This window comes from Strix aluco, chromosome 2 (genome assembly GCF_031877795.1).
Source record: "Strix aluco isolate bStrAlu1 chromosome 2, bStrAlu1.hap1, whole genome shotgun sequence".
Lineage (NCBI taxonomy): Eukaryota > Metazoa > Chordata > Aves > Strigiformes > Strigidae > Strix > Strix aluco.
The window spans coordinates 7635000-7645487 of NC_133932.1; the positions used below are offsets into that span (position 1 = coordinate 7635000).

General features: G+C 47.4%; 1 pseudogene; it reads right to left on the reverse strand.

The window, feature by feature from the left end:
- Positions 1-2876: 2876 nt before the first annotated feature.
- On the reverse strand, positions 2877-5828 carry LOC141920007 (extracellular calcium-sensing receptor-like; annotated as a pseudogene).
- Positions 5829-10488: the final 4660 nt, after the last annotated feature.

Consider the following 10488-nt stretch of genomic DNA (forward strand, 5'->3'; position numbering starts at 1 on the left):
ACTAAGTTAGCAGCTTTGGCTCAGGGCCTGTTGTTCAGGCTTCAACACTTCAACACTTTGACACTTTTTACATCAGTATAGGTGGTTTGTTATAACCTAGTACAATACCTACTAGCACAATGGTTATCAGTTACAAAATATACAGGATTCATCTATAGGTCAACTCTGGCTTGGGCCTATAGTCCAAGCCTTAGAACTTCGCATGGATGGAGAAGAACCAGGCCTGCCTTGCAAAACCAGGAGCACTTCTGTCTGCTTTTGGGGGAGTGGGACAAGTGTCTCTGCTGAAGTCCTTACTGTTTTTCTTTAGGTACAGACCACCTGTACAGTGCTAGTGCCCTCACTTCAAGATGGGCCAGGAGGGAAATAAACTAGTAGGTGTCCTGTAGGAACCAAAACATATCCAGTTTATCCATTTGTCTTTGTGCGTGTCTCAGAGCCGAGGCCTGTACGTCTACGTCATCCAGTCACCTACCAGCACACACACTTCAGATACTCATCCACTCCTACAATCGTATTACCACATCTGGGAGCTATTTCTCCATCCCTAACTCCTCCATTTCACCTTGTTTCATTTGCTTTGTATCAGGCCCACCAGTATCATCACAACTAGCACAATGCTCTGTGTAGGTGTGAGGCAGATTAATATGGCAAAGCACAACACTGACTATGGTGTGAAAGGGTTGGCCATGCATGCCATGTGGAATAGTACAGCAGCAACACTTTGTTAAGCATACAACTGTGGCACCTGAGGCACAGACTCTCCATTGAAGTGCAGATGGAAAATCCTTTATTATTGAAATGGTACATACTTATGCTCTCGCTACCTTAGCTCTTACTTCATGATAAGCAAATCAGCATCTAGATGGTCATCAACACTCTTATCCCACAAACAGCTCCATACCACACAGGCAGTCTCGGTGCTGCCATTTTCTTCACACACCAGCACAGCCTGGTATCTCTCTTCGAAGGCCTGTTTCTCCTCCAAACCTTGTTGCTTCTCTGGGCCGGCGCAGAGTAGAGCTGGCGCTTCTCCAAGCCAGCGCAGGACAGAGCTCCTGCCCGGCTCGCCAAGCAGAGTTCTTCTGGGCAGAGCTCTCCACCTTCGCTGAGCTCCCCAAACAGAGCTCTCTGGCTGAGCTGAGCTGAGCTGACCTGATCAGCTGATGTTGATTTGGCTCTTAAGTATTGAATCACACACAGCTGTGCAAGGCTGACAGGCCAATGCCAACTTGCCTCTTAATCATTTACCAGTAACACATGATTTGACTCTTAACATATTGAATCTCCCACAGCTGTGCAGAGATGACACTCCCACATACAACTACTAGTGACATAATCAATCATGGATACATCTCATTGTGCTCTCGCAACGTTCTCTGGGGGGAATTTACAAGCTGTTCTCCCCCTCCACCAAAGCAGGCAGGCTGGAGGTGAAGCCACCTCAGCTGGAGGAAACCAGTAGGAACCTAAGAGCTTGGTCTAGTGCAATGGAGTCTATGAAGTGTATTGTCCAATATTTCCTGTTGGGCAGAAAGGAGAGATCGGGACATTACTATGATACAGAGAAATGATTACTTGTTTTGAGACTTATTTACTTATAGCAAACTGCTTAGCAACTTACAGTATTACTTACAGTATTTTTGAATATTGCTAATAATCCTGCTTGCCCAGACTGTTCTGTGGAATTTTACCAAGGACTACTGTGTCCATCAAAACAAAACAGTTTACCGTGAAAATCTACCAAGAACTGCAGTGTTCAGCAAAATATCATGCTTTTGTCCTTGGGAAACAGATGTGCTCTAACTAGTTGGGTCTTGGTAATGAATAAAAATAACCATATACGGACAGTAGAAGTTCCATTGCTTCTCTTAGATAAGATAAAATGAATAAACCAACTGGAAAACACTCTTGTTATTCAAGAAATTGGCCAAGAGAATCTGCACATGCTCCAGGGAAAAGTACAAGTTGAGAAAGACTACGAGCCTTCCTCCCAAAGACCCCCAAAGGCGACCACCAGGAGGGAATGAGCAGGTGCAAAGATAACATAAACTATTGACGTCAGCCTTTAGAACTAACACAGCCTTACTCATGTATATGTATGTTTGTCTTATGTAATCCAATGAATATGTATATTCACACTCTATAAGTTTTTGGTAAAATGTGCAGTGGGTGTGCAAGCTTTGTGGAGAAATCCTCTTGCACCCCAGCACCGGAGTAAACATACCTGCTTTATAATACTATTCGAGTTGTAGAGTCTGTTTTACGCAAGTCAACTAAATATAAATAGGCCGGTGCTCTGTCACGTTAAACACTTTTCATGTTCACACCCTTGGCTGTACACAGCATACAAGATGTTGGGGTCTTTTTTATTTTCCCCACGACCGTGCTTTCCCCAAGTGAAACCGTGTACCTTGCTTTTGTAGAGCTGAGAGTCCTGATGCACATGGTTACAGATCACGTATACTGGATAAAGAGGGAATATTATACATAGTGGGAAAGAGGAATATCATACATAAATGTAAAAGCAGAGTATAGTGGAATTGCCTAGTGCCTCCCATAGTCAGCTGAGTTGCAGTCTGGCAGGAAAAGCTTACGGAGGCAAGGCAGCATGCAGACTTCTGCTTAAGCCCCACCAGTGGCGATCTTAAATCGTCCTTCTGAGATGTCCTGCTTTCAGCAAAACAAATGCAAATTCAGCCCAAGGCTCCCCAGACACAGTCCTTCCTCTGGAGGCACGTGTGTTACGCTGTCGGCGCTAACAGTAAGGTCTGGTGGGGCTGTGTCACAGGAGTGTGTCCTGTCTTTCCCGTTCAGAAGCAAGAGGTGAGCAAGTTCCTCTTGGGGACTGGTGTGCTTTTCACGATCTTCTTTCGTTAGGAATGTACTGTGTTCTCTGTGACAGAGCCACCTCCAGCGCCTATAAAATTTCAGGAGTTAGCTGATGGCAGGGAAGGCTCCACCTCAGGACTTGGTACATCTTCTTTGGTGTCTCCCACCACCGACTCCTGTGACCTGGTCTCCGGGCTGGAAGCTGCCTGGAAGCCGGGTTCAATGCTGAGGGGCTCACTGTTCTGCAGGGGGAACAGGGCCCGGTGCCGCATCAGGCTGTCGTCACCGTTCTGGGCTTCCAGGGAGTTCCTGTGCTTGGCCATGGTGTTCCTCTGCGGCTCCTCGAAGCTCAGCGGCAGGGTGACCATGCCGCTCCCGAAGCTGACTTTTTGCTTGCACCCACGTGTGGCGTACTGAAAGGCATGGACTCTCCCAGATGAAAGATGCGGGAAAAGATGAGAGAAGCAAAAAGCCAGGAAAGAGAGAGCGAGAGACACTTTATTGTTACAGCAGTACCTATTTATGCTTTTTTGTTAAAGCTATTACTACTTAGCTAGCAAATCAGCAATTAAGCAGTTATCCATTTTTATCCTATCACTATAAAGACTACTTAAAACACGCTCCGTGCTGAACAATCACCCTCTTGTTCACGTGCTGTTCACGCAGCGATACTTTCTACAGTTCAGATTCCGCCCCCCACCAACTGTTCTGGGGATTTTCCACAGTTTGGTGTTGTGGCTTCTTGTTGTTTTCTCGACCAGGTCAGCACAGCTCGGTAGCTTCTTATCTTACTCTAAGTATAGCTGTCTCCAAAACAGTGCATGGCTGTCTCCCAAGCAGTTTCTTATCTCACTCCCAAGGCCTGCTTTTTATCAAGGCTTCGTTGCTAGCCCAGAGGCCACACAGGGCTGACAGGCCAATGTCAACTTGCCCCTTTCCCACACCCGTGTTGCTGCTGGCGCTGCCGCTCAGCGGAGGCTGGTAGAGGAAAAGGGTCCTCGTGTGTAGGGAGTGGCGCTCGGAAGATCTCGCGATGTACGGAAGGAATAGCTGTAGCCCCCTTTGTTACAAGGTAAGGTGATGGATAGGCTTGTAATACTAAGGGCACACCCACAAAGGAGGTGCTTGGCGAATGTATATAGGTTTAATAAACGGACATTTTGTATCCACCACATTGGTGTTTGTGCTGATGTCCCCGAGAAGGTCTTAACCTCCTGCAGTATTAGTCTCTGCAATCTGAGCGCCACTAACCCGTGGAGAGGCAGGTTTAATGAGGCAGAGCTAACTGCAACACTCGTGGTTGCTCTTGCAGCTGATGGAGGAGGAAGGGGTGGAGCCCGTGGACTCCCCCAGGCTGTTGGAGCACTTGCGGACGGGTTTCTCCGTCTCAGCATGGCCCTGGCGGCCACCTTGAAAACGTGGGCAGCTGTGCTGCAGTGCACCTCCTCGATCGTGTTGCGGGAGGGCTTGAAGAGGATGATATAGACTTTGTTGAAGAAGATGCAGGCCAGAAGCCCAAAGCTGGCAGCCAGTATCACAATCACCTCCACGGCAGAGACGAACTTGCCGTATGTGCTGGCATAAGCAGGGATGAAGGAGATCCACACAATGAAGAATATCAGCATGCTGAAGGTGATGAACTTGGCCTCATTAAAATTCTCAGGCAGCTTTCGAGACTTGAAGGTGAAGAACAAGCAGATGGCTGCCAGGAGGCAGGTGTAGCCAATGAGGAAGCCAAGGGCCATCAGTGAGCCTTTGTGGCAGGTGATGAAGATAATCCCATCCTCCAGTTGATGATTTCGGTAACTGGACAGCAGGGCCGTGTAGAGCCAGATCACACAGATGACAATCTGCACAAACGTGCACAAGAAGACCAGGAGGAACTGGAGGTTGAGGCCCCACCACTTTCGGTGGAGGCTTGTGGGGATCTTTGCCTCGAAGACAAGCAGGACACGGTTGGTTTTCACCAGGATGCAGGAGATGCAGAGGACAAAGCTGATGCCGAAAGCTGGCTGCCGCAGACGGCAAGTCCAGTTCTGGGGCTCACCAATGAAGAACAACGAGCTGGAGAAGCAGCAGAGCAAGGAGAAGAGGAGGAGGTAGGACAGCTCCCGGTTTGTGGCCTTGACGATGGGCGTGTTGCGAAATTTGGTGAAGACTCCTAGGACAAAAGAAGTCAGGAAAATTCCCAGCACAGCAAAGAGAGTCAGAGCGATCCCAAAGGGCTCGGTCCAGGACAGAAACTCTATCTGTTTGGGGATGCAGGATGTGTGGTTCTCATTGGACCAGTAATCCTCAGGGCACTTGTCACAGGCACTTGCATCTGAAAAAGGAGGGATAGGGAGAAGGAATCTTTGTCAGAATGAGAGTCTGAAATGTGGGATGACATACGGCAGCTATGCACTGGCCTTCACCTTAAATACAAGGGGTGTTCCCCTCAGGTGTCTGCGGGTTCCCGGAATCATAAGTGGGTGTCTCAGGGTGTTTTACACTGAAACAAGCAGCCTCCAATGGACTGTATAGCAAAACACAAAGCATGCTTAGTTCCAGCTTAAAAAAAGTCCTGGCCCTGCACTCACATTTTTGGAATCCATTTCATGGCAAAATTTTGCAAACTTCAATTGCTATTGGCTGTTACACAGGCTCTGCGCCTCTCTCTTTCTTCTTCCTTCATTTTTGTCAACTACTTCTGCCTGTCTTCATACCTCTCACACTTTTATCATCATTTGAAACATCCTGCCTGTCTCTGTTACAGAGAAAATTAAAAACGTGCTTGCCTCCTTAAGTGCTTTGAGAGCTTATTTCATATGCCACGGAGGCGAGTCTCAGAAGTGTTTCAATTGCTCTTCCCTGAAGGCAGGCAATGCCCTTGACTCCCAGCACACTCCCATTTCATATCGAAACATCAGGGGGAGATGCGTCTTAATGATATCACTCTCCCCACACCCAGCAAAGCGTCCCACTGATACTTGCAAAGGGAAAATGGGTGCCTCCATCTCTTTCCTCTACATGAAGCTAGTTGCGCCTGCTGAGATGACAATTCATGTCTCCAATAGCTGCCATGATCAAAGGCAAGGACCTGCTGCTTCTGCTCTTCTTTGACCCAAATGGGTCTTGTGCTCCAGTGGGGAGGGTCATGACTCCCTTGATGGCAGTGGAAAGGGGTTGAGAGCAGTGAGTGGAAGTCACAACCTACCTCAGCCTCCGGGATCCCAATGGGATTGCAGTGGGTTGCTGCAGTGGGTTCTGGGAACAAACATTCAGAAAACCCCTTTAGCAGCAACGTCCCTCTGGGCTTTGCACCTAAGCACAGACAGAGACTCAGAGCATAGCTTCCAGAGCAGAGCTTGATGCTAATGAGAAAGTCAGGATTGCCCAGCTAATGAGGGCAGAGGACCAAGTTGGGTGGGAGTGTTGATCTGCTCGAGGGTAGGGAGGCCCTACAGAGAGATCTGGACAGGCTGGAGCGATGGGCTAAGGCTACCTGGAGGAGTTTCAATAAAGCCAAACGCCAGGTTCTGCCCTCGGCCAAAACAACCCCCAGCAGCGCTACAGGCTTGGGGAGGAGTGGCTGGAGAGCTGCCAGTCAGAGAGGGACCTGGGGGTGTATGGTGGTTTAGGCCCTGCCGGGACTCGAGACCACGCTGCCGCTGCCCCACCCTCTGACCGAATGGGGCAGGGAGTGAAATACAAACCCCGGGGTTGAGATAAGGAGAGTTTTAATACAACAGTGTAACAACAATAAACCGAATAACAACAAAAACAATAACAATAACAGTAATAACAATGAACAAAACAAGAGATATACCGACAGATACAGCAATGAGGGGACCGAGCGAAATAAAAGCCATCTACCGATCTTCCCGCATTTCGGCGCCTGGAATATATTTGTCTATACAAATATCCCAGTAACACAATACAGATGTAAGTCAACTCTTAACAAAATACAGCAACTGCAGTACATGGTTCAATCACAATGCCACTGCTCTCTATAATCTGCTCGCTGTCACAACACTGGGCATCCTCAGTTGCCAGCAAGAAGTATGTGGGTTGAAGCCAGCTCAAGCCTGATGTTCTCTTCAAAATTCTTTTGTTCATTGTTGATTGAGTTCTAGCTCACAGTCTGAAGGTCATACTTCCCGTTTGGGAGATGCAAGTATGTAGTTCAGTGCTGGACTAAGCTCTTACAGCTGTTTGTATTTTACACGTTTCTAGATGTTTAAGGTCGTATTTAGTTTAAATTACAGCTTTAGCTGCAGGGCTTCCACCAGCACTAGAATAACTCGCAAGAACTACTTGATCAGGTGGTTGTCTTTGATACTCTTAAATAACCCTGTTTATTGCAGGTCCTTAAAGAAAAACCTAAAGATCGAGTGCAGCTCTGAGGCTGTGAAACACAGACCGGGGTCTGCAGCCTCCCAGGCTGGCTGGCAGGGGCACAGGTGTTCCAGGCACCGCTCTCTACCTGTGGGTGCTGTGGGGTGTACCCTGCTAGGGAGCATGGCTTGCTACCTAGTTCCTCTGGCACAGAATTAAAAGGGCAGCAGGTGGCAGTGTCCCAATACTGAGCAGGAGGCATTGAGCTGGACAGCCTTTGGGGCCGGGGGGAGTCAACAATTTGAAAGAAAGCTGGAGGCAAGGCTGTAAGGAATTGAAAGAATTAATGCCTCGAGCATTCATCGACACAGAAAACCTCAAGGACAAGATGTGGCCTTTGTGTTTAGTCTAAGGAATGTCACCCAAGGAAGCGTGGAGCGTATCGAAGGAGGCACCCCCCACTCCCTTGCAGTTGTACTGACAGACTCCTTAGGTGAGCCTCAGAGGGGGGTCACTGACTCCCTTGTGTAAGCCAGATACTTTGTGGCTCCATTGCGTAAGCCGATACCATGCAGACCTTGCCAAGAGGTGATAAGAATTGATAAGAGGTGAACATCCTGCCCCAGGAAGCCAGGTGATTGCTCAAGAAGCAGGAAGCCAGCAAAAATCTGGGGGAACTTGGGGGGCAAGTAAAGGTGGCAGGGCGAGCACAACCACTGACTCAATGGCATGCATCCCATTTCTCCCTCAACACACACACAGACCTGCCTCTCTTTGCCAAGTATGCTAATCTGCTGATAAGAGGAACTTAAAAGCGACAGAAAACTTCACTGGATGTGTACTCACCACCCAAGATTACTGGACCTGAGACAATGCTGGATCCAGCGGTGGTGACTCTCTTTCTCTCCTTTCTTTTTCTTCCTTTTCCTTTCTTTTCTTTCTTATAGATTTATAAGAGACCACATTGCGTCTTATCCTTTTCCAAGATTAAATTGTTTTCTACTGCAAGTAAAACATTTTAACTGGTCATTTGGTGTTGTTTCCCCTTAATTTAACCTGAGAGGGGATCGCAGAACTTTTAAGACTCTCTGGGCTCCTAGTCCGGGTCGTGACACATGCTGGGAAAGAGGGCTGTAGGTCTTGGTGTAAATTGAATTATTTTGGGGGTTCTGGGTTTATTTGATTGAGGGTGTGTGTTTGAAAGGATGAAAATCGGAGTGGCAGATGTGAAAGAAAAGCCTAAATATGAACCTGCCAACCATTTTTTCCTTTCTTTTTTACAGGTGAAGCTAGAATTTGAAAGGAGGGTAAACATGACATGCAGCATCTTTCAAGCCATAGTGTATAGGACTCAGGTGGTTGCTGGGATCATGTACTTTATTAAGGTTTGTATGTATCATAGGACGGAGTGCTCTGTGGTTAAACAATATAGGTGACTTGCATAGTGGCTTATAGCAAGAAAGAGAAGCAAAGGTAGTAGAAGACCACCTGATGTCACTAATAGAGTTAGGGACTCTCTCCAGGTGATTATAAAATTGCTCTGTTTGGTGCTACTGTAGAACAACATGCACTTGTGCTGCTTCAGATGTGAATGATAACTTTCTTAGGATCACCTCACTCAAAGACTCAAAGGTTGCCTTATCAGCTGAAATTATTGAAACTAGTCATAGCTCTGCTCTCCTGTTTCCTTTCAAGACAGACTACCTATTATAAGCCTAGTGTGAGCTTTTACTTACATCCATGATGTTTATCCTCCCCTTGCTCCTGGGAGACGTGCTTTCGCTTTGTGGACAAAGTACCAAGTAGTGAAGATTCAGTGAAAATTTGCAGGAGGGCTGCAGCAAAGCCAGAAGTCATGCCCAGTTGCATTTCTTCCCCTACTGCCATCTTACTGCTGATCTAGGCAATGTAAAATACTTGTCTGCTGTCCATGCTAAGCCTCATGACCAAACTACTCAGACAGGAAGACTGACATGTTACTGAACTTGGAAGAAATCCACTTGTAACACTGAAAACAGATTATTTGTCTCTTCTTTCCCAATCTTGCAAGTGACAGGAAACAGCTACTCATTTTAGCATTAACTGGAATGAGCTCTGTCACGAGATTCATTCTTTTATACTTCCGAATTTTCCACCTCACTACTATTTTACCAACAACAGAGTTACAGCTGAGATGTAAACCAGACCAAGGCAAACATAGTGCCACGACGCAGCCACCAGCAAGCACATAAAAACCACTTAGAGCTTAAGGCATGAAACTTTCCATTATTAGTGAAAATAAACTTTAACTGGCTTTAAACTAGATATGAGGGGGGACGGGGAACTAACTGGGCCTGTTAGGAACAAGCTCAAGGGAAGCGTGACAAAGCTTGAAGGATGGTGGACTGGTGAGGGCTCTCCCTCTGCCACTTCATTTGAGAGAACGGAAAGATGTTTAGGAACCGTGGAAGCACCTGAGAAGGGTCTGGTAGGAAAGGGGCCCACACTCACAAAACGGTGTTGGATTCATGAGCTCATCTCAAGTGCATCTATACCAATGCACGCCGTATGAGCAACAAACAGGGGGAGCTTGAGGCCATGATGCAGCACGAGAACTATGACATAGTAGCTATAACACAAACGTGGTGGGATGCCTCACACAACCGGAGTGCTGCAATTGATGGCTACAAGCTCTTCAGGAGGGATAGACAGGGAAGGAGAGGCGGTGGAGTGGCCCTATATGTAAGAGAATGCTATGACAGCTCAGAAATCAAGTATAGTGATAACGGGGTTGAGAGTGTTTGGATTAGGTTAATGGCCAATAAAGCAGATCTTGCTGTGGGAGTCTGATATAGACCCCCCAACCAAAGCGGTGAGGTGGATGAAGCTTTCTATAAACAGCTGGGAGAAATCTCGCGGTCACTTGCCGTTGTTCTTGTGGGGGACTTTAACCTCCCAGATATCTGCTGGGAATCAGAGAGGGAACAATCCAGGAGGTTCCTGGAATGTGTGGAGGATAACTTCCTCACACAGCTGGTGAGTGATCCGACCAGGGAAGGTGCCCTCCTGGACCTGCTTCTTGTGAACAGGGAAGAGCTTGTGGGGGAAGTAAAGGTTGGAGGCCGTCTAGGGTGCAGTGATCATGAAATGATCGAATTTTTGATCCTTCGAGAAACAAAGAGAGGGGTTAGTAAAACTGCCACCTTAGACTTCCGGAGGATTAACTTTGACCTGTTCAAAAGACTGATTAACAAAATCCCTTGGGAGACTGCCTTGAAGGATATGGGAGTCCAGGAAGGCTGGACATACTTCAAGAGTGAAGTCTTAAAGGCACAGGAGCAGGCTGTTCCCATGTGCCGA